The sequence below is a fragment of the Amblyomma maculatum genome, unplaced genomic scaffold, assembly GCF_055883805.1.
Source record: "Amblyomma maculatum isolate TAMU_Amacu unplaced genomic scaffold, ASM5588380v1 scaffold_34, whole genome shotgun sequence".
NCBI lineage: Eukaryota > Metazoa > Arthropoda > Arachnida > Ixodida > Ixodidae > Amblyomma > Amblyomma maculatum.
In genome coordinates, this window is record NW_028146759.1 from 533,136 (window position 1) to 557,120 (window position 23,985).

The following is a 23,985-nucleotide window of genomic DNA, read 5'->3' on the forward strand; positions in this document are numbered from 1 at the left end:
ACAACCCCCTCCGCGGGATTTGCAGCTCTCCTCATGCGAGCAGTGGGAGGCCGCTGTGCTCAACTCGGACCCACTAATCCAACTGCGGGCCATCGAGCGTGCAACCCAGGTCGCCAGAGCTCAAGGGCTCCTGACCATCCAGCGCGGAAGCTCGTGCCATCCTGACTTCCTCAAATAATAATTTGGAGGACGCTTAAGCTTCGCCTTTAAGAATGGAACGCGAAAGCGTTATCGCGCCCAGTTCGCAGATTCTACTCATTTGCTTGTCGTACTTTTGAGTGACACAAAGACGTAGTTAACATGATAAAACAGTCGTTAACTTGTCCAAAGTTACTCATTTTTATTTATTAATCGTTGCGGGACGTAGAAGTGCTGCCAGCCACCTTGCCGAAACGCGTTGGCCTCATGTTACACTCGTAGTTCGTCGGCAACATCGTTGCCGATCCCAGCCGCCGCGATGATCCCGAAGGGCATTCCCCCTTTTTGTTTTCCGTGCGCCACACGCATGTTGGCGCTACGTGCACGCCAAGCGAAGAGGAAGTACAGCAGAAAAGTAATTTGCCACTCGCTTAACTTGATGTTCTGTAATTCTGTAATTTACTTGCTCATAATTAGTATTATACGCTACAATACACTTCGCTAAGGGACATTTTTGAGAAAACACCGCAATCAATAGAGGCACCTTTTGTCCATTTTAAACCATCTAGTTGGCGTGGCGGAATGGTTAGCGTGCTCGTCTTGCACCCCAGAGGCCCATGTTTGACTTTTCGCTCACGGCCAACGCCGGACGACGCGGGACGGCGGCCGCCGACGGCCACACCGAATTTTCGGCGACACGGGGCCATTAATGATATCGTCGTAATAAATCTCTATCCTACTCCTCCTCCTCCTCCTGTGCGATTCTTCGCGCAGGCGTGCTTGGAGTCCCGTCTGTTCCATCTCGCCAGATAGCGCGCTACATGACCGTGCATTAGAACTGACTAATAGAGTTTAATATAGATTTCGGTCAAAATTTCCGCTGTCCACAACTACGCCGTCTCTGATAGCCTAAGTGTCTTTAGGACGTTAACCCCCATACACCATAATTAATTCTAATATGTCCTTCCTTCCTGTCGCTCACCCCTCTCATTCTCTACTTGTAATCTGTATTTTTTATTTCGGCCGCCCCAGTCTCAGTGATTCAGGAAAAGAGATAGCATGTACGAGGATGCCAAAATGCTCCCTTTTGTTGTATTTTAATGAATACGTTCTGTTGCTCTCACAATCCATGCGCAAGGCTTACCACGCGTGGAAGCAGGCCAAGATAAAAGAGACACTGCCAAACGCAGTACATAAGAACTTGTTATAACCTGGTTTAAGTAGAGTGGATCCTCCGCATCGCTAGAATGCATGAGCAGGTAAACCTTTCAGGGATTGCCCTTCAGTGTGCTCGCTAAGTTCCCGACCTCCTTGTAGTACACGCGTAGCTGTTCCATTTATTTACAATACCGTAAGCCCTTAAGGGCTCTTGCAGGGAGGGGTAAAAGTATTCTAGAGGCAACTTTGGACCACTAAAGTGCGATGAGGTGAAAGCCATTATAGTGCGGTGGAACACAGCTCTCCACTGCGGCAACTCTATATCCCTCTCTTCATTCACTCCCACCTTCCTCCCATCCGTTAGGGTGTGCTACATGTTTCCGCGGAGAATTGTGAAAGATACTGCGCATTTTTATGCGAAGCATACTAGCCGCACAACCGAGTTCTTCCTGGCTGCGCCGCGCGCGGCCGCGTAGCTACCACTTGACCTACATCGGCGCACCACGTGATATGACGTCACAACTGCTGTGAAAGCTGGGGCTCAACTCGTGCGCTCGCTTGCGGACGAGCAGCCTCCGCCGGCGGCCTAACTCCCGCTCCTACCGCTAGGAGAAACTGACGTCACGCAATTGTATAAAAGGCGACGCACTCGTTAGGTCATTTGAGCAGCGAGATGGGCCAGGGGAGTGTCAGCGGCCGCTCGCTGATTCGGCTGCAGAACACTAGCAAAACTGCACAATGTGGGGGACCAGGTTGGCTGGATGGTTGGCCGGGTTTCCAACAAACGCGGGGGGTTACGGGGCACAGACGCCTTGCGGCTGGCGCATGCATTCGTGACCAGTCGAGTACTCTACTCGACTCCTTACCTCCACCTGCGCACATTTGATGAGAACGCTCTCGAAGTGATTCTCAGAAAGATGTACAAGCGTGCCCTCGATCTCCCGATCAACACATCCAACCAGCGTTTATTAGCCTGGGGATGTTAAACACATTTGCGGAGCTCCGAGAGGCGCACTTGACTAATCAATACACAAGACTTTCAAAAACGCCGTCGGGACGCCGCCTATTAGCCCGACTACACATCCACCATCCAAAATTTACGGAAGAGCGCGTACGCATTCCTGAAATCTGGAGATACGCCCTGCACGTACGCCCTCTTTTGGCCAACAAGACACGTGACGACCACAGTGGCAGGCGCCTTGCGCGGGCGGAGGCACTGGCCCGTCACTATGGGAACAAACACGGAATTTTCTACGTGGATGCCTCCGGCCCTCACCTCGGGGGGTGGTACACAGCCGCAGTCGTCCATCAAAAAATCACGGTGAATGACCTAACGTTCCGAGCTCAAGACATAACACATGCGGAAGAAGTTGCCATCGCGTTAGCCGCCGCAGACAAGGACTCACGAGTCATCATCACCGATTCGAGAGGGGCCTGCAGAAATATTAAACAGGGGTACATTCCTCTCTTTGCGCACCGCATCCTTCAAAACAGTGACTACCTCGGCGCCCCCGCGTCTCGAACGATTGTATGGGCTCCAGCTCACATGGGCCTCGAAGGCAATGAAACGGCCGACGCCGCCGCCCGCGCGCTCACTCTCCGGGCAACGCCTTCACACCCTTATGATACGGATCTCGAACCCAATCCGGCTCTCACTTTTCGAGAAATTATTGAAATATTTTAATTCGGCCATGCCATTTATCCTAAGCCTCCTCCATTTATCCATTTATCCTAAGCGTTCCTCCACAAAGGTGGAGGAACGCACACTCCTCCGCCTTTACACCAAAAGCCTCCTCCATTATCCATTTATCCTAAGCGTTCCTCCACAAAGGTGGAGGAACGCACACTCCTCCGCCTTTACACCAAAACGCTGCTGTGCCCGGCAGTTTTAAAACACTGATCGTGCCTGTACAGGAAAGTGCCCGCACTGTGCGGAGAAGTCTTCGGACATCTTCCATATGGTGTGGGCATGTCAGTCAACCCCCAACCTCACCCCCAAACTCAACCGCACACGGGAGGACTGGGAGGCAGCCCTGCTCGGCTGCTCCGACCTGGCAAGCCAGAAGGCCCTGGTTCACCGAGCCCGAGCCGCAGCGGTCGCCAATGGGCTCCTGTACAAAGGAGCCCACCTAGTGTTTGCGTGAGGTTGCTCCGGCTACCTCATTCTTCCTCCGAATAAAGGTTTTACACACACACACACAACGCGCAATGATCCTCCGTACACGCATTGGATGTGTGTGGCCTGGGCAACGACGGATGCGCCACGGACTTGCCACTAGTGACGTGTGTGACGGCTGTGGCGCGGTAGAAACTCTCGAACATCTTCTACTGCGCTGCACCGCGCTAGCCGAACCACGACGTGAGCTGCTGGCGGCTGGCAGGCGCATGGGGTAATCCCGGTCAGCGTAGCTGTGCTCCTATGGCCGCCGGGCTGTGCGCGCGTCCGCGAGCGAGCTCACGTGAGCTTGTGTGAGTACATCGAACAGGCGGGCTTGATTTCCCGCCTATTTCACCTCATCAGATAGTGCGCGCTGGGACTGAACGCTCCACGTGTGCTATTTCCCACAATAACGGCCGATCGCCCACGGCAGCCGTCAGTGTTTTGTACAGTTGGCCAGTGCGTGCGTTGTGAACAGTTGCCTGGACGCAGAGCTATTGCGGAGGCCCGCCCGATGGGTTGAGTGCTCAGTGACTTAAGACATTTGCGCGTGGGCCTCAAGCAAACTACTGTATACTGTACCATAGTGTATATATTTCTTTTATTTTTACCTACCCTTTTCTTTCTCCCTATCACTCACCTCTTTGATTTCCTCTACCTTCTCCTCGCTATCCCTTTATTTCCGCCGCCCCAGTTCAGGTGCTTCACATATAAGATAGCAGATACCGGGGCTGGCAAACATCTTTTCTTTCCTTTTGTACACACAATAAATAACCACTACAACAACAACAACAAGAAGAGAGCGGCTCGCCAGACCGCAAAGCGCAAGTTACAAACAGCCACGGAAACGGAAGAAGAACGAGAAGTACGGCTTGCCAAGCGACGTGCACGGTATGCAGCTAGACGGCAGCGTTCGACAACCGATGACGAGGTGAAGGATGAAGCTTCGAGTACTTAGACTCGGTTCGAGCGGCGAAATGCTACCAAACGGAAAATGCGTGCTGAAGACTGATCATCATAGTGTATTTATTGTTTTGAGAAAAATAAAGGAAGAAGCAGTGTAACACATGAGTTGTTCTTGTCTATGAAATGGCTAACCAGGTATAGCCAGGTAATGTCTTGTCTATGAATGGCTAACCAGGTATAGCCAGGTAATGTTTAATTTTTAGGCTAGTATGCTTCGCATCCTAGGCTTTACCCATAAGCTAAGCCAGACCAATTTTTTATCCTGTGAATCAAACGCCGCTGATGCCTGCTGTAGTAACGCCTTCTAGACATCGTGGTCTGCTTCCGTTTGCTCTGTGGTTCGGCGTTCGAGGAAGCGGCAAATAAAAGGCGCCGCACGGAGACCTGTATCGGATGCCCTGCGGAGTCAGTTTCGTCTATGGACGAATCGCTTGGTAACGCCGTGAGCTATCGCGACGGTACATGCCGTGCCCTTTGTCGAACGCAACCAGCATTCCATTGAACGCATCAAAGTTCACCGGAGTTCTATAACTCTTTTACAGGAAATTAAAGGCGCAGTACCTGTCACTCGCGGAATCGCGCTATCTTCACGTCGGCAAGGGGAATTATGATGAAAGCTTACACCATCAAGGGCGCGGCATGCAGCAGTAAAGAAAAACAATATGCGCTTATATTTTTGGAAGATTTCAACTGTGTTGTAGACTCTAAGGATCGTTCAAATAGAAATGTTGGTATAGACCAAAGTACCGAATTGCTGAAGTGTGTCCTCAATGAGTGCAGCTTATAGAGAACGTAACAGTCCTGGTGAATGGTGAGAAACGTGTGCATTTCACACATTTTCAAGGTAGTAGACACGCGCGACTTCACAGAATATATGTGTCGCCGGAGGTTTCGCCTACCTGGGAACAGTATGAAGTGAAGCAAGTGTCATTTTGTGACCATTGCTTAGTTACGGTCACGCTGGGCGGAACGAAGCAGTGTAAATAAAAAATGGACTGGGACTTATGAAAATAAACTCGAGGCTCACAGAAGACGAACTATTTTTAAAAAAAGTTAAGGAAAGCATCGATATTTTTTATGCGAGCGAAACAGGCTGTATTGAATACTGGGAACGATTTAAACAGGAGGTTAAAATGAATGCAATTGAGCGCTCTTCCATTATTGTGTATGAGGAAAAGAAGAAAAGCAACTGCAAGAGCTCTTCAAATATTTAGGGTGTGATGAAGAACGAATGCCGGGTATGTTCATGCATGATATAAAAGCCATCAAAGTTAGGCTAGAGGCTTTGCATGCCCAGACGTACAGAGGCGCGGCGATAAGAGCGCGCACGGAGAAATGGCTCGGTGGCGAGACGCCAACAAAACGCGCCCTCGCTGATGAAAAGCGATATGCGCGCGCCAACGAGATAACGGTTATCGAATACAAGGGGCAGAGGCATGATGATCAAGACGGAATTACGAGCGCCTTTGTGGAGCATTACCGTGAGCTGTTTTCGAGCAGATGGTTTGAGTGCGGCCTTTTACAACAGCCTTAAAAGCGAGTAATCTATCATGCTCTATAGGCTTTTCAAGGAGTGCTTAGATGTGGGTTATCTGCCACCGTCGTTTAGCAACGCGCATATGGTCTTGGTTCCCAAGACTGATGAGCCAGCCATGCTTTTAAAAGTTACAAGCTATAGACCGATCACGTTAAGAAATGTTATTTATAAAATTCTGATGAAGGTGTTAGCTAAGAGATTTCAATACATTATAAAAGATATTGTCGGACCTCATCAAACATGTGGAATAAAGACCAGAAGCATATTTAGTAATATTCATGTAGCGCGCAGTGTGTTCATGTGCTGCGATGCTCTAAACAGGAGAGTGGCCATGGTTCAAGTTGATTTTGAAAACGCATTTGATCGTGTGTCTCATGAAATATTGTACTGTTTGTTGGAACATATTGCTGTTGGTGCCGTTGTATTGAAAGGAGTTAAAATATCTTACGCATGTTGTTCTACACGCCTTATGACTAGCAAAGCGTTATCTGAAAGAATTGATGTAAGAGCATCTGTGCGGCAGGGATGTCCACTGTCTCCTCCACTCTTTGCTATATATTTGGAACCATTGTGTAGAATGGTAACTGCTAACGAATACATCCGTGGTTTTAAGCTGGGAGTATGTGAAGTGAAAATATTGGCATACGCTGATGATGTGGCGCTTTTTTGTGACACCGCGAAAGCGTTTCGGAAGCTTTGAAAGTAACACAAAGGTATTGCAGGCAGACTGGTAGTGCTGTTAATTTAAAGAAAAGTCTCGTAGTCTGGCACGGGGAATGGGAAGATGAACCGGAAATTTTCTTTGGAGTAAGAGGGGGCTACAAAGCCCGTTGTTTATTTGGGAGTCCCTTTGGACAAATACGGGGAACATACGAATTACTGGAACGAAAAAGCAGAAGAAATACGGGAAAGTACGAAAGGATGGATGGGACGTAACCTCTCTATTTTCGCCCGTGCGACTGTATGCAATACCTTTTTGGTGGCAAGAATAATGCATTTACTTCAAGTATTGTATTGTGCTCGATTCAATATACAAAGGTTCCATCGTGTATTTGCGGTTTTCATTTGGTCGTCGAACTGCGAACGAATTAGCAGAGATAATCTCTTTCGGCGAGTTAAAGACGGAGGGTTGCGTCTAATGCATCTATATGTGCGGCAGATGGTTTTTAAGGTTTTGTTTCCTATGTGACCAAAAGGATGCATTCCTGAGAACCTTTATGTAAATCATGCTATTCAGTGCAATTCCAGAGTTTATAGTTTCTTCATACTCTGCTCGGGGATACACTGTGTCACGCTTCCTGCGAGAAGTGGTGTGGTCGTCCAGGTTTTTGCGCGCGCGGTATTCTGTAGAGTATTTAGCGACGGTACCACCTAAGCGACTGTACAAGGATCTTATTTCACAATTGTTCCCAGCTCAATTGTAGAGAACCTTATGCTGTGAAGGTCCAGGGAAAGACGGGCTCAAGCGAGTTAAAAACATGACTGTTGCACCGGGCGTAAAAACATTCTTTTTTAAATTGCATACAGGAACTCTCCCAGTCAAAACATGAATTGAAGAAAAGGGCCTTTTTGTACTTTGGGGCTCAAGCTGTCTACTATGTAGGAAACCTGAAACAGCTGCGCACGTGTTCCTCGATTGTTGGGATGCGGTGTTTTACTGCGATGTGTTACAAAGGACAATTAAAAAATACCTGCCATTGACGCCACGTGGAAATCGGTACTTGACAACTGTTAATGACGATTTTCAGTATGACCTCATCATGCTCTTGGGCGTTCATAGTATTTGGAGGAGTAGGATGGCTTATAGACACTGTGATGTCGATGCACGATCTGTATGTGATCATTTTGTTGAACAAGTGTATAAACTAAAAGAAATTTTGAAGCAGCAAGACGCTGCTTGAGTCTGATGGGCGAACTTGTGGTAACGAAAGTCCATTATACACGGTTGTCAGCCAAAGGGCGTGACAACCACGATCTTTTACTGATGTATTTGTACCAATTCATGCAATAAAGAAAACAAAAAGGTGTGGCGCAGTTGATAGAGCGCTTAGCTGGGGATCCAAGGGATAGAGGTTCGATTCCCGGTGGAGACAGGGTTATTTATTTATATTTATAGTCCATTCTCTATTCGTGACACCCTTCTAAGATTAAAGGCTTTCGGCTTAATATCACATCACAAGAAGCACAATTCCGGTTTTTTCATGGAAGCCTCAACTGAGCTGGTGTTATGAATGATGCGCGGATTCAGGTTAATAATTTCAACTATGGTTTTCGGAAGGAACCAATACCTAAAAAGGTTAACTCTAGGTGTGTACGGAATAATAGCGAATGAGTGGATAGCAGGAGCAAGTAATCTTCCTGCGGGTCGTATATTCAAAGTAGAGTATAAGTTGAACTTATTTACACGGTGCATATAAGCATTTTTTTTAAATACACAGCGCATCAAACATGGGACAAGCGAGTAGACGGGAACAGCGCTGACTATCAACTGCATGATTTATTGAAAAACACGAATATATACAAAAATTCTCTGACAACCAAGTGCGCATGTTGGCAGATAAAACAACATTTCACTTTAACCAGTTTCGTCAAGATATGAGATTTCTCGGGGATGAATGATAACAGATGGGGTGCTTACACATGTGTCAGAATTCTTGTGAATGAGATAGGCTTCTTTTAATTCTCGTGTTAATTTCTCTCTGTGTTTGTACAACACTGAAGTTTCTTTGAACAGGGGAGTGCAAGGAGGGTGCAAAGGGGGCTTTTGGCTACATTCCTTGTGGTGTAGTGCCAGGTTCGATGACGGGGCTTTTTCTGGGGAGTTTTCATGTTCTCTTAGCCTTATGTTAAGACAACTTCCTGACTGACCAATGTAATCTTTTCCGCAAGTAAAAGGCGCTCTGTATACCACTCCTTCTGTGCACGGAAGAAAAGCTACATTATGTGTGTTACCTGGCATCCCCCCCGGCCTCCATGTCGTTTTTTGTCATTTATTTTTGGCCTACTTTAGCGCAAATGCTGCCAAGTTTTATGGGCGCAGAAAACATGACCTGCACTCCATACCTATGTCCAACTTGCCGTAGGCGATGTGAAATTCCATGCACATACCGTATGACGGCAAAAAATTACCCCAAGGTTCTGAGACTAAGACCGAAGTTCTGTGTACAGCCGACGCTTGAAAAATTGGAGAAGATAGCTCTTGCAAGGAACATTTCCCGACAGGCTCCGCAGGATGAGCGAACAAGGTGCATTGTTGACTGCGTTGAAGCCGTAAGTTTAATTAAGTAAAAAGTAACAAGGCTTTTAGCCTATCTCCTTTAATTAACTTTCTGGCGTCCCAAAAACTGAGGGCACTTCTCTCCGATAAAGAAGGGTTTTTCGTGATTATGCCAGATGACATGTTCAAGGAAAAATCGAGACTGCCCATCAACAAGAATTTCAAGCGTGTAAATGCCACGGTAAAAAGAAACAAGACAAAGGCTTTGCAGTTACTGAACAGTCAGGGACTCGAACGCCTGTATTCCTCAGTAAAAAATGCTAAGATAAATTCTTTAGAAATATTTTTTGCCGCTAAGACTCATAAGCCGGACATTCCATTTCGATGCATTGTTACTGAGAAAACACATGGCAATATGCGGTGTCAAAGTTTTTGCAGAAGGGTCTTGGCATGCTGACAGTAGAAGATCCTTTTCGTTTGTCGGATTCCACCGTTCTTGTCGATTACCTGTCGTGTCACAACACAGGCTCTTGTAAAGCCTTCAGTATAGACGTTCAAGACCTCTACTATTCGCTTCCGCATGAGCATCTCATGGTTTGTGTTCAAAAATGTATAATGGATGACAATGACGAGCAAAACTTCATTTGCAATGTTGGCCTTTCTGTGGCATCTTTTCTGGAACTGCTGTCATTATACCTGCAATCCACCTTTTTTCAGTTTGAGGGTCAATTGTATTTACAAAAAACAGGCGTGTGCATTGGGTCGAGTGTGGCACCAGTTTTAAGTGAAATTTATCTAAGTTACGTTGACAAAGCCATCAATAATAATGTTCCTCCTTTTGTAAAAAAAGTGTTCAGATACGTGGACCATTACCTTCTGTTTGTAGAAGCGTACGACCTTTCAAAGTGCGTTGAAGACGTTCTAAAAGTTTTTCAAGACTGTGGTAGTGGCCTAAACTTCACATTCGAAACCCCGTCTTGTGATATTCTTCCCTTTCTTGATTTAAGATTAAATTTAGGGCAAAATCACGTCTGCTGCGCGTTTGCACCAAAATCGAAAAAGCCTTTGCTCAATTTTAAATCTGGCCATTCGAAATTAGTGAAGTGTGGTATAGCTGTGCCATGCATAGGGTCATCAATTGTAAAATCCTGCCGCCATGCCATCAAGTATAGCTTCAAAGATCAGATAGGCAGATTAAGATCAGCAGGCTTCCCCGATGACGTAATGTTGCTTGCTTGCAACAAGGTCCTGAAAAAAGTAAAGGCCTCTAGAATACGACAGGATCCTGAGACACCCCGTAAAAAGGAAAATATTGCCGTCATACCGTATGTGCATGGAATTTCGCATCACCTACGGCAAGTTGGACATAGGTATGGAGTGCAGGTCATGTTTTCTGCGCCCATAAAACTTGGCAGCATATGCGCTAAATTAGACCAAAAAATAAATGACAAAAAACGACGTGGAGGCCTGGGGGGGGGGGTGGATGCCAGGTAACACACATAATGTAGCTTTTCTTCCGTGCACAGAAGGAGTGGTATACAGAGTGCCTTTTACTTGCGGAAAAGATTACATTGGTCAGTCAGGAAGGTGTCTTAACATAAGGCTAAGAGAACATGAAAACTCCCTAGAAAAAGCCCCGTCATCGAACCTGACACTACACCACAAGGAATGTAGCCAAAAGTCCCCTTTGCATCCTCCTTGCACTTTCTGTTCAAAGAAACTTCAGTGTTGTACAAACACAGCGAGAAATTAACACGAGAATTAAAAGAAGCCTATCTCATTCACAAGAATTCTGACACATGCGTAAGCACCCCATCTGTTATCATTCATCCCCGAGAAATCTCATATCTTGACGAAACTGGTTAAAGTGAAATGTTGTTTTATCTGCGAACATGCGCACTTGGTTGTCAGAGCATTTTTGTATATATTCGTGTTCTTCAATAAATCATGCAGTTGATAGCGCTGTTACCGTCTACTCGCTTGTCCCATGTTCGTTGCGTTGTGTATTTTTAAAAAATGAAGCACCAACTAGCTCAAATCAGTTCTTTTGCATATAAGCTTGATGCGCGCTATTTTTGTACGTGTGGCTAGTTGGGGTAATTAAGGTTGGATACGTTGAGGCTACTGACTGTGTTATGCGGTAAGCGGAAAATATAATTCTTAAAGCAAATCTTTTCACCCTATCGAGTTTATGGATCTGGTATTGGCAATGTGGGTCCCTTGTAATGCTTGCATACTCTAACTTAGGTCGGGCCATATTTTAAATGCTCAAAGCCTAAATCACGTGTTAATGTCTTAGTCTGCGTTTTAGGAGGACAAGTTTTCGCCGAGCTAAACTACATATCTGATCGATGTGCATGTCTGAGTCTAAGGTTTCAGTAATTGTGACGCCTAAGTGTGCTTCTTATAACTTTACATCGGAATGTTGTTAATACTATAGGAAAAGAGTAGGGGATATTTCTTAATTATTATGGTTATGGTCATGGCGACAGATTTCGTTGGGTCAATTTGCATATCTAAATTCATACACCAATCATAAACATAAACATCGATTCAGCAACATTTGATCATCGGTAGTTTTTATGTGGCAAAACAAGAGACAATCGTCTGCAAACAGCCGCACGTTCTTCTCAAAGTACAGTAGAAATACCTGCCACATCAGCTGCTCTCGAAACTAGTTCAGTTCAGTTCAGTTCAGGCGTTCAGTCGTGTCCGACTCTTCGTGACCCTATGGACCATGTCCCGCCGCGCATTCCGGTCTCTCACTATCTTCTTAACATCACATAGCTTCATCTGCAACGCCTCGAGAATGCCTTCTAACCATCGCGTTCGCTGCCTACCCCTTCTCCGGCGACCCTCAACCTTTCCCAACATCAAATCTTTCTCCAGCGACTCCTCTCTTCTCATCAGATGACCAAAGTAGCTGAGCTTTAACTTTAGAATTTGACCCTCCAATGAGCAGTCAGGGTTTATGGTCGACAATATCGACTGATTTGATCTTCTGGCAGTCCAAGGAACTCTTAAGAGTCTTCGCCAGCACCGCAATTCAAACGCGTCAATTCTTCGGCGGTCAGCCTTTTTCACAGTCCAACTCTCGCATCCATACATCACAACTGGAAAGACCATAGCACGGGTTATACGGATCTTGGTTGGTAGACTAATGTCTCTGCTCTTTCCTAGGCGGTCAAGGCTAACCATTGCTCTCTTTCCCAGAAGCAGGCGTCTCCTAATTTCATGGCTTCAGTCTCCTTCCGAGGTAATCTTGGCGCCGAAGAATAGAAAATATGTCACAGCTTCCACTTCTTGTCCATTGATGCTCCAGGACTTGATAGGGCAAGACGCCATGATCTTCGTCTTTTTACTGTTCCGTTTAAGCCCAAACTTCTCACTCTCTTCTTGTACGCGCATCAGAAGTCTCTTGAGTTCCACTTCACTTTCTGCCATTAAAGTGGTATCATCCGCATATCTGAGTCCTATGTTAATAGGTGTGAGTTCTCTATTTGTTTATTTTTCATACTCCTGCCGTCCGGCTGAACAAGCTCCTGTGGTAATTGTGAATCCGTTGGCGAGATTGGACCTCCTGCCTTGATAGCTTCCAGTATAGCTTGTTGTGGAGCCGGCTACGTTTCGCGACGCTGGATACCATTCTGGAGCTGGAGGCGTCGGAAACGACGCCACGCCACCGTAGCTTGAGAGCAGACGATGAACTGCAAGAACGCTCCAAGCCCAAGCATGCGAATTCGTGGTGGTGCTTTTTGCTGGGTTGGAGTGGCAAGAGCAGTGAAATTAAACGTTTCAGCTGAATATTGACAAAACGGCAATAACCTGTTGATTTGGGAGTAACAAAGTGCGGAGTGCGTGTTGTTTGAATTTACATTAAAGGGGTCGTGAAACGTTTTCCGTAAATTTTGCACGGCTGTGTAAATGGAATCCTTGTCCAGCATCATATAATATACCGCGATTCGTTTCATTGCCCGCGTTGATTTAATAGCGACAAAAACAGAATTTCGGTTTCCTAGCTCGCGTCCTCCTGAACTCATCAGAAACGTCATAGCGCTAAGCCAATGAGAAGCTCTCGTTGCCGGAGCCTGCTGAACCAAAGTTGATTGAGCTCGGTGTATTTTAGAGGTTCTAATTCTGCCCTACTCTACGCTCACACAGGTTTTTTTAATGTGGCCGACGCCTAGGTTCCTCCGTGGGTTCCAGCGTCGCTATGCTGCTATAGTGAACTAGAATATAGTCGCTACTGTTAGAACATGGTTACATCGTGGGCCTTACGCCGACGCAACTTTTCGGGTGCCAGGTCGGCGAAGATGGAGCCTGCGTGCGACTGGTACAGTAACACTTGTGTCGAGAGGCCGCGGTAACCGCTGCACAACTCCGCCTTGCAGAAGCCCCGACCGTCAGCCTCCCGATCCCAGCCGTTTCGGAACTACGCATTGGTATGTATGTCCAAGTCTTGCAGCCTAGCCTACGTTTGACCGTTGCGAGAGTGCGCAATCGCTAACCGAAGCTTTCGAACAGGTGCAGCTGCGGGCGGTGCCTGCCGATGCCGACTGCTCTTGAGAGCATCTGGCGAGATCCCGGTGGCGACTACGTAGTTGAAGCAGCCGTCTGGGTGTTACAGATCATCCGCATTTGCTCCAAATGCTTCTTGATCGTGGACTGCTAGTCGAGAACACAAGGTAAGAATCTTGAGCGAAAGGCGACATAACTTGAACAAGCGGCCACCTGTTTTTCATTTTTTCGAGCAAGAAATGCTGTGATGAAATCTATTGCGGAAGGCAATGTTAATAAAAGAAAGCTTCCCCTTTAACGTTACTTGCGATCATCTACACTGTCTACAGTGTCGATATTGCGCCACGTTAGCGCGAACACAACATCGCTGGTTTTCATATTTTTCTTGTTTTCGTAGAAGGTGCGCATGAGCATGGCGTTTCACCATGCAAATTAATAGTTTGCTTAATTCCATGCACGAGTAAATGAGAAAACACGTATCATCTGATAGTGTGAACTTGCTAAATGGAAAGGGCATGCACATTGATGTGAAGTAACGGCAAAAAAAAAAAAACTCTGTCTGGACACATCCAGGTATGACCTCCAGCAAGTGCAGCACTTCAAAACAACATTATATAAGGAATGCCACAAGAAATGCAGTAAATAAGTACAAAAACAATCTCATTTCGGAGGACTCTGTGCTAAGTGAAATTGCATGTGGTGAAGTAGCCTGTCTCCTGCAGAAGCCGTGGGAAAATGCACTAAAAAACGACCCAGAAGAGAAAAACACACACAGCAGGACTTGCTCCTGCCGACGATCACTAACTAGCCCAACAACTCTTGTTATAGCCTGTCCCCACTTGCTGCCAGAACAATCACCATACCAGCACTCAAAGTTTTATTTTCTAGTTTTTTTACCCACTTGCATTAGGTGAGTGTTGTATAGTGTGCAATTATAATTTTAAAAATTGTCCGACTTCACTGATACCATCATCAACACCTACACACAGTAAACCTCTCCAAAATGCTTTGACACTGACATTTTACATGTGCTAGAATGTGACAACCAAAAAATAAAAAAAGGACGTTCTTCCAAAGGTCAGTACACCGAAACTTCCACAGCTTGAGTAAGTGTTGGAAATTTTACAGTTAGCAAATGAAGTCATAGAGTTGTTTTGCCGCACTTGCTGAAAGTTTGCCACGTGGCGTGTTGTGGCAAAACAACTGAGAGCCGTTGACAGAAGTGGACTTATGCCTCCTTCGAATAGAATGACTCCATGCACAGAGCTGCTTATTGCATAAGTCGCATACTTAACATCTTCGTGCTATGCGGATGATACCAGCGTGGACATTGACATCGGCCACAACACTAGTATAAAGGGTGTAAGACGACTACCATGTTTTGTCAGTCAAAAGCTGCATTGCATTCAGGCATTATTTTGCTGCAGTAGCAAATTGTGATTGCACTGGAGTTCTAATATTGGGTGGGTCTCATTCTCTCTCAATCACCAGCAGCAGAATTCAAAGTTTGCCATAATTCCAGGGAGAATAAATTGACAGTGAAAGTTACACTGTACAGCTTCGGTTAGACGGGAATTAATTGTACAGATGCAGGAATAACTTTCAAATTTGCAAATGACCTAAACCATATTTTCATTTTGCTTTGCTGAAAAGTGAATATTGCTTTTTCTCTTGTCAACAGGAGGCACCGCTACATCTGCTGCAGCCAGCTTGCGCACTGGCTTTGGGGATGCCTCGGAAGTCATCACAGTAAAGTCCTCCCTATTTGTGATGCAAGCCAATTAAGAGAAAGGTTTCTATCTGACAGTTACACTGGTTTCCAGTTTGCACAAGGTTTGTAGAGTCATCACCTTATTAATTCTGAAACAAGCCTGAAAACATGAGAAGAGAGAATTGCAGGACAGCTGAACTAATAACTAGACTTTTACTAAGGGATAGAGGCAAAATAAGACTTGCACAGAGATGCACATGTAAAAAAGGCTCCAAAAGACTGTTGACTGATTTCTTAGCCACACACACGTCCTTAGCCTTTGCAGTATAGTGTGTCCTTGGATTTGAACCTGTGGCTTCCCTTTCGTAACGAGTGGTTCTTGACCATAAGGAATTTGCTTTTTTTAGATTATTTTTTAGACCCTTTCTGCTTTCCACGCTTTCACTGCTTTGGGGGTTTTTCGTGCACGTGCATTTCTGTGCGAATCATCTTTTGCCTCTTTCTTTAAGTAACATTTCAGTTGTTAGTCAAAATTTGTCTTGTGCTCCTCTCACGTGTTTCGTCTTCTGGCTGGTTTGAGATGAATCAGTACCAACTCATCCAGTTGTTAGTCTTGTTGGTATCACTAGCCTGACTGCACCACTGCTGGGCAAATGCCTCTCCCATTTCCATCCGAATAACCCGATACAGTGCCAGGTGCATGATTCTCGCAAACTTCCTAATTTCATCTGCTTGCCTGAGTTTCTGCCGCCCCCTGCTACACTTGCCTTCCCTTGCCTTCCCTTGGAATCTAAAAGACATATATAGGCTCATTTAGAATGAATTTAGTGTACTCACTCCCTTCCTTTACCTTTGACGGGTAGAATTTTTCTTTTTTTCGAACTGACTGCAGATACATCATAATGGGGGAGGAATCATAATAGATACCTCTCCCATATCCATTTAAATAACCCGATCCTTTGTCAGCTGCATCCATATGACACCGCAGACTTCCTAATCTCATCTGTCTGCCCGAATTTCTGCTGCCCCCTGCTACGCTTGCCTTCCCTCGGAATCTACAAGACATATATAAGCTCACTTAGAATGAATTTTGTGTACTCACTCCCCACCTATACCTTTGATGGGTGGAATTTTTTTTAGCACTGACCGCAAATGCTTCATAATTGTGCAGTTGTGTATATATCTGCTTGTATAGATGCCTATCCCATATCTACCCAAATAACCCGATCCTCTCTCAGCTGCATCCATCTGATCCCCGCAAACTTTTTAATCTCACCTGCCTGCATGAGTTTCTGCTTCCCCCTGCTATACTTGCCTTCCCTTGGAATCTACAAGACATATATAGGCTCACTTAGAATGAATTTTGTCGGGTGCATTTTTTTTTATTTAGCACTAGCCTCAACACATCATGATTGCGAAGCTGTTTCGTGACATGGTCCATAGGGTCACGAAGAGTCGGACACGACTGAACGCCTGAACTGAACTGAACTGATATACACATTTGTATATTTAGGAGAGAGGAAGACAGCGAAGAAGCATGAATAAAAGATGTCTTGCTCCAGGTCAACTTTCTTCTAGCCTAAAAATTTTGTGTACACTGATGAACCTGCGGCCAACCAATAAATTATTTTGAAAGCAACATGTCTCTCTTTAACACTCATTTGGTAACATTAGATAATGCCCAAATGTACTACTAAGTGGTGGTCCTTGTGGCACTGACAAACCTAGATTTTCTAGTTGCCGCGTTCACCTTTACACGGCCTCGAAAAATAGTGGCTCCTGGGGAATGGAAAAATCAAACGGTTTTCTGCAAAAGGTGCTTTGAACGATGGCCACTGTTTGCAGCATTTTGCAGTCTCATTCAGAAGCAAGCCAACATAATCTGCAATCTGTAGACATGCATACAATAATATGTGTCTTATACTTTGAAATGTACCAGATTTTTAACCAGTCATAAAACAGCGTGCTGAAAAGGTATGTATAGTAAAGCCTCCTTCGTTGATGATACCGATAGTTTGCATGGAAACATCTGCACTAGAACCTGCATGACGTTGAGTTAATTGGCATGCTGTTGAATATGCCACCAAAATGCTGGTAATACAATGAACTTCGTCGGTGCTGGGGTCAAGTCTGGAAATATAAAGTTGGGATGATTTAATTGTGAAATCTTTTACTGCTGAATTCACTGCAGGCTAGAATATAACAGGATTAAAGGGCAGCTGGAGATGTAAGGGCAGCATACATTGTTACGGCATCTTATGCGTCCTAGTGCACATATCTACATATCGTGCATGTTTTGCTAGTAAACAATGTAACCACAGATTTGCGAAGCTCCAAGAATGCTACACTAATGCTGTCTGAGTAGCTGTTTGTGTCGCTGAATATTGTGAAAGCCTTTTGATGGAACGAAAACTGCTTGGTGAATACTTATGCAGAGTGAGGTTGGTCAGTAGAGCAGGTGATATATACACCTTCGCAATTTAACCATACGAGCACAGACTGTATGATACTCAAATTGAAAAATATAAGGAAAGGAATTGAACTGAAGACTTCGCGGTTCGACAGTCCAAACTTCTGCTACATGTGCTTTGGGCTGTGTGTGCTAGCCCGCTTGCAATCTGATCGCCCTAGCCAGGAAAATGATACACACCAATATGAGCACCACTCCCAGAACTCTTTACCATGTACATAGAAGTGCAGGTGCTTGGGATAAACCTTGGCTGCCTCAATGCACCTCAAACAATGGCATGTTAGATAGAATAGCAGTTTGGGCTTGTTGGTTTTCCATCCTGAGGTAACAGCGCAAAATGTGGACGGGAGCACAAGACGAGAAGACGATGAGACATTGTGTCGTCTTCTCGTCTTGTGCTCCCATCAACGTTTTGCGCTGTTACTTCAGAATGTCACGTGCCTGCCCAATATCTACATAACTGTCACGCGAACCACTTTGTGTGTATTTACGACTACTTGCACAACACCGTTGCCACCCACTGATGACGAGCAGATGAACAGCAGTTTTTCACGTACACTCCGCTGCCATTTTTTACAAATGCTATCACGCTACGACTTCCCATACCACCCCACCCAACCTCTGTGTGTAATGACTCAACCATTGGTGCGTTCGCATGTTCTCGGGATACTGAAGAAATCCATGGTACCAATTAGTAGATTCAAGCAACTTAATCTGACATACATCTGGTGAGAATATTACAACTCTATCCATGTATATATACACCGATCTGTATAGCCACAAGCGTCACCTACAATTGTGGTGATGCCGCTCAGAACATGACTCATTTTTTTTAGTGCATAATTCTCCACAAACCGCTGCTGAGCTTTTGGCGCCTTGGTAAGAGGCTTTCCACATCTGTGGGAAACCACTTCAGAAGTGGTGTGCATTCACAGTTTCAAAGCCTGCATTACAAATTTTTGGAAGTTTTAAACACCACACCCTTAGCAGCCTTTGGCCTTTGGCACTACAAATCACTGAGTTCCTTATATCTACTTGTGCTCAAGGCCACAAGGTAGTGCTTTAGTGGATCTATACCCACTTGCCAATTATATGCTATTATGCATGCTTTCTCCATAGACTGCATCTAAATGTGGTTTCACACACAAATATTTATACTTAATTAGACAGGCGGACTGCTCAGAATGTTCCACATGTGACATTACGGAGACTATGGAGCGTGTACTTGTGGTGTGTCCCAGTATATGCGGGCAAAACAATAACTCGAGTTACTTGTTTGAAGTGTTTTGGCAACAGGCCTCTCTCAGAGGACTTATTGGCCGGTTGGCCAGAAATGGAAAGCTCTACAGGCAGAGCGGGCTTTCCGCTGCTTCTTGCATGACACAGGACTTGACTCGTGACTGTGGTGCAAGTTACTGTACCTGTTGTTAAGCGGGGATCCAGGCACTGGTAGTGGGCACTGGTAGCGAGTAAGACCGGAGCGGGGGTGGCTCAGCTTCTAGACAGCTTCTCCGCAAAAGGCACTTCCTCTTTCTCGGCGATCTGTCCGCCTGATTGGAACTTCGTCTTTACACTGTATATATTTTATTCAAGTCACGACCCTCTTTGTTCTTCTCTTTCTCTTTCCCTGTACGCAGTGGCAGATCAGATATTAAACTTTTAAGCCCATCTATCCGCCTTTCCAATCAATAACACTTGCGTGAATGCATTTCTCCTGGATCGTTCTTCTGGTAATCACACCATTGTAATGCAAAGACATGGGGCGTATGAGCTTTTGAGGTGAACAATTTTTACCCTAGAAATGTGTTTTGAATGATGTGAAGGATTCTGAGCTTTGCTCCACATGATCCTCCTCTTTGGAGTCTTCATCAGGTTCTATGGGACTAGATGAGTGCTGTGGAAAGAACGTGATCAAAGTGGAACCAAAGGGCCTGTTCTGGGTGGTACGATATGCTGGTAGGGGCACCTGTTGTGCTGGCCTCACGGTATCGTTCAAAATAAAAAAAAATCCAAAATGCGCATATTACTGCTATGAGGGCAGTCTGGCAGGAAACAATCAAATAGAACTGGTGGCTTCTGCGAGTCGAGTAATTCTCAAATAGGCATATCTGTAAGGCTACAAATCGCAACTACTTTTACTGCCTTTATCACGCGACCTACACTTTTTTTGCCAATGCACTGTGCCAGCGGTTCTGCGTCGGTACAACGCATTGTTTGAGGTGAGCTTTCTTCGTTTCCGGTCCATGCCGAGGCTTCAAATGACGCTGAGGTTCATTTAGGACTTCCAGTAGTAAGTAGTACGAACACATGAACCCAATCGGTGCCAAAACTTGTAAACGCGAGCGTTACTTCCACTCTGAGAAGCCGTGCTGCAATCTCGCGACGGATACGGTTTTCATAGCGAGCACTCAAACCCGCACAACACACCTAAACCCAGAACCTAACGTTGTCAGGAAAAATAGGCGAAGTCGGAGCACTGTAGACGTTCTAGAAAGTATGCTTCCTTTTTTTTTTTTTTTTGATACAGGTTACGAAAGAGGCGGCGGGAAGGTGGGTGAGCAAAGCTGCGACAACGTGTTGGGTGAAAGGGCCACCCAAGTACATTGTACCAACCTTTTTTTTTCTGTTTCCTGCTTTCCGTGTAGTGCCATAGTTCAGGTCACCCAGCCGAAATAAAGGAAGCGAAGCTCGACACGCGATTCTCAATGATGCAGCGCGGAGGCGAGCAATTCATATACGAGTACGCTCCGCGGCGCCCGCTCCTGAAACACTCCACCCACCACTCGGATTGAACACACGTGTCGATTTCTTTGACCTGAAACCGTATTTACATCTATCTTTAATGACGCCAAGAAAAAAAAAGAAAATTTACAGCAGCGGCCGCACAACCAAGTTGTACCGGTGGTATGAGACTGCTCAAGACGTTGTGCTCCATCACGAGTGTTCACAAAAAAAAAAGAAAACAACAACAAAAAAGATTGGAGCCATTGTGATTTGGAGTACCCGGCGGAGCGAGGTATAGTCGTCGTTACCGAAAACCTGAACTTGAGCGTCACCTCTCGCTGTTCCAAAGCGCAGCGAGAAGCAGACACCGCCCGTCCTCCTCCGCCGCCGCCGACGGCGCGTCACGTTACAGCAACGAGGGATTGCCCTGGTACAGATTGTTGAAGAAATGCGTTTGCGTGAGCGATTTATTGATATGTTATATTTTGATTTGCTAACTTTTACAGGAACCTATTATTTTATGGGAAATAATGATTATATCTGCGTTTCCAATCGGCTAAACATGACGTAGGCAGTACTTCTAATTCCGGCCTACAAGGTCGCATGATCGCTTCAGGAACGCAAAAATGCTGTGATTTCAGAATGGTATTATTAAATGCAGAAGCAATATTTCGATGAGATATTTTCGAATCGGCATGCCTAATGTTTACTGAAGCAAGGGAAATTGCAACTGGGCAGCTACATTTTCGTTTCACGACCCCTTTAAGATGCAGTCAAACCGCAGTGCAATTCACTGAAGCACATGCTCTCATCAGAACTTAAATTTAGTGACCACGAATGTAAGGCCGCAGTGAAAAGCGACTCGCACGTGGAGTCGAGCACTGTTGTTTTTTTTTCTCCTTGTCTCCCCTTTTCTTGGGCGCGGGCTCGCGGGGCGCGTGGGAGGCCTGGTTTGTTTCGTCCTTTCGCCCGAGGCGTCGCCAAGACGCGAACGCAGCCGGGAACAATGGCACGCTTCTGCGAACCACTCTGGGACAGTGACCCCCACCCCCTTTTCCTGAAACGGGACGGCTGAGTGGCCTCGTCTCGAGATCCCCCGCGGCGTTTCTTTCACAAAGGCACAGCTGCAAGGTCGCGTCGCAAACACGCTGAGGAGGGGAGGCAAAGACAGGCGCCGTGTGAGAGGGTTTGGGGACCGGCGAGTGGAAAGAGTGTGTGTTTTGAATGTTGTATTTTTATTTCAAGTAATTAAGGACCTGGGTCCGAGATTATTCCCAACCCACGGGGGTTGTGGCATGTTTTTCAATAATTTGATTGGCTGCTTATTTTCGGGGCGGATCACCGAAGGTGACCGCCCTCGGGTTTTTGTTGATGTTTGTCATCAAAAAGCGGTCCTCGGACCATGTTTGACAGTCAAGATTGAGGCTCCGTGATTAGCACGTATTTACAGTCCCTAGGCTTTAACCGAAATGCTCGGTAGAAAAGTAAGGGCTTGTAGAGTGACTTCTCTGTGTGAGAGTCTATTTTGTTTTAAGTTGCAGTGTCTGTGTGAATTGGTACTGTAACTTACAGTTTGCCAATGTAAACTAGTTTCCTTCTGTAAATATATATCTCCTTCTGATCATCATTAGATCATCGTCTTCTGCTTCTGTACCTGCCGAACACGAACTTAACGTCACTACGAAAGAAATAAAAAGCAGCTGTTTCTATTGCACATATAAAAAAACAAATTGTCCCAAAGTTTTTCTGGCAGTGAAAGGCCTAAACAAATTGATATTATTTGTTTGTCTAGTAATCGAATTCTTATACTGCAAAGATGTGCTCTGTAAACAACTCGACAATATTGTAACATGCGGTGACGACGAAGACGCGCTGATGTGAGGGAGAACGAGGACGTGTGATAGCTCCAAGACTGAGCTCTAACGTTGTTTCTGAACACTGAGCCTTCCCCGGCTTGTACGGAGTGTCCGGTGCATAGATAGTCCACCCAGCATCTCCACCAAATGTCGCGTAAACGAGGCCCCTCACAGTTGCACCGGGGCAGGCTCAGAGATCAGAAACTGCGTTAGAGCTCAGTCTTGGAGCTAGCACACGTCTTCGTTCTCTCTCACCTCTGCGCGTTTTCTTCGTAAGCGCATGCTACAATATTATCACCTCGAAAGCTATGAAAACCTCGAGAAATATTTCGCCCTAATAGGTTGATTCACAACTTTTGCTGCGCAAGAGCTTGGCTCAAGTGGCTCAAGTATAAGAGCTTGGCTCAAGTATAATATCTTTGACTGCATTTGAATGAAATGAATTTCCTGTAAAGTGATATGCCACAGTTTGCTTCTAACGTGTGCTTATGCCGCCTAACATAAACACAAGCCCATTGGTGGCCAAAGACTCACCAGGAAGGGTACCATCTGCAAGGGGAATAGCTGGAGCTCCTAGCACTCCACTAGATGATGCTTCATAGACAAGACCCCGGTGTAAGTTGAATTTCATCTATCATGAGAACAGCATGACGTTCCTCTCGTAGCATGAATTTCACCTGCACTGAGTAACTATTATTTGCAGATTAAGAAACGACACCTGTTTGAATGAACACTATCAAAATGTAAAGCACCAAACAGGTTCATACGCACATTCAATGCAAGGGATTCCATGATCGGGTGTAGCAGCCCAGCTTAAAACTCCAAATGACGCTGCAATGTGCGCTCCACGGTTAAGGGCTGTGAAAGTTCGTTTAAAATTTCGTACCCTCGGGCAACACAAGAGAGTCTCATCTTTAGGGCTTTGATCACGGTTTTCTTACTCCATTTAGTTCCTTTCATCGTTGGTTTTTGCAGGCACTTCATTTGATCTTCATTCAAATATTTTTTCATCACAGCGACACGATGACTGCTTTCAGTAAGTGCCTCGCGTTATTGCTTCTGTGCAAGCTTGAGCTTACGCTGGGTATTCCGATAAAGAGCTTCTAGCTGCTTTATTCGCTTCACCAAAGCTGCATACATAGCTGGCGCTAGAAAGAAAAATATCAGGAAATGTAGCTGAGCTTGTAACAAGTCTGAGCAACTCCACTAAAAAAACAGAATATAACACTTCGCCTCTAATTCTGCTAGTTGCTTTAGTACAATAAAATGCCACGACAGAAGACGTTAACCAAAAACAATCATTTATAAGCTCACTGGGAGTAAACAATGCATATGGCAAGTAAAATACTAAAACTCACTTGTCATTGCTGCCTCGCAACTTTCAATTTCTGCAGATGTCTGCATGGAATGAAAAGCTGTGTACAAAAGACAATCATGATCAGACAACAATTGTTATGTGCCATTCACTTAACTGCAGTCAATGTTGGAATTACATTCTTGTATGCGTATATCTGCACTGGCGTGATAAAATG

The 23,985-nt window shown here is 45.5% G+C and overlaps 1 pseudogene; it reads right to left on the minus strand.

The window, feature by feature from the left end:
• Positions 1 to 1,953: 1,953 nt before the first annotated feature.
• On the minus strand, positions 1,954 to 23,593 carry LOC146170855 (uncharacterized; annotated as a pseudogene).
• Between the last annotated feature and the right edge of the window lie 392 nt (positions 23,594 to 23,985).